This window comes from Pseudocercospora fijiensis (genome assembly GCF_000340215.1).
Source record: "Pseudocercospora fijiensis CIRAD86 unplaced genomic scaffold MYCFIscaffold_2, whole genome shotgun sequence".
Lineage (NCBI taxonomy): Eukaryota > Fungi > Ascomycota > Dothideomycetes > Mycosphaerellales > Mycosphaerellaceae > Pseudocercospora > Pseudocercospora fijiensis.
In genome coordinates, this window is record NW_006921533.1 from 4,101,221 (window position 1) to 4,102,068 (window position 848).

The window sequence follows — 848 nt, forward strand, 5'->3', positions numbered from 1 at the left end:
GTATCGATCGAACCTGTAATTCTTATTAGTAGGACTTAGAGAACGACCTCGTCTACGGCCGCGATTATCTCGTCGGGCACTATAATAAATAGAGTCCGGCAACCGTCTTAGTAATCTTATACGACTACTAGTATACTTACCTAACCGTCTCTCTCAAGAACGGTTATTTCTACGTACCGCTACTAGAGACCCTCGCCTCTATCGACGGTCTAATCGAGAGTCGTATAGCGAACGAGACCTCCTAGACGTTCTTAAGCTCGCGTCCGCACGACGCGATAGCCTAGAGCCTTTATATCGAGATAAGGACTCAACTCTACTATCTCCTCGCCTAGCCGTCCGGCTAGTAGGACTACGAGTCCGCCTAGAAGCGTCTACGTATCTGTACGAAGATAACATTGTCTAATTTAGATATAGGCGAGGCGCGCACGTAGCGCCTTAAGCCGGGAATAGTAAAACCGCGTAAGCGGCAGAGAAAAGAGTAAGTAAATAGAGGCGCAACGCCTCTTATAGGAATTGAAATCAATAATACACTTGTAAAAGCGTATCGGACATAAGGAGAAAGGACGTTTAGGCCTAGCCTAATACTATATAAAGTCGAATTCTACTAAGCCTCTTCTTAGGAAGGCACCTTCCTCTATCGCTCGACAAAGTAGTAAATCTAGCAACTGCCCTTTAGACTACGAGAAAGTCACGTTTACTAATAGTGTCGTATTAGTCGTTTGATATACTTTAATATAAAGTATACTTAGCTCTAATATACTCGCGTAGTATAAAGTCTCCTTCAATCGGTATAGCGTACTATTTGCGTCGCGTAGTTGCGCGTATTATCTTTTCTTCGATTCTATTAG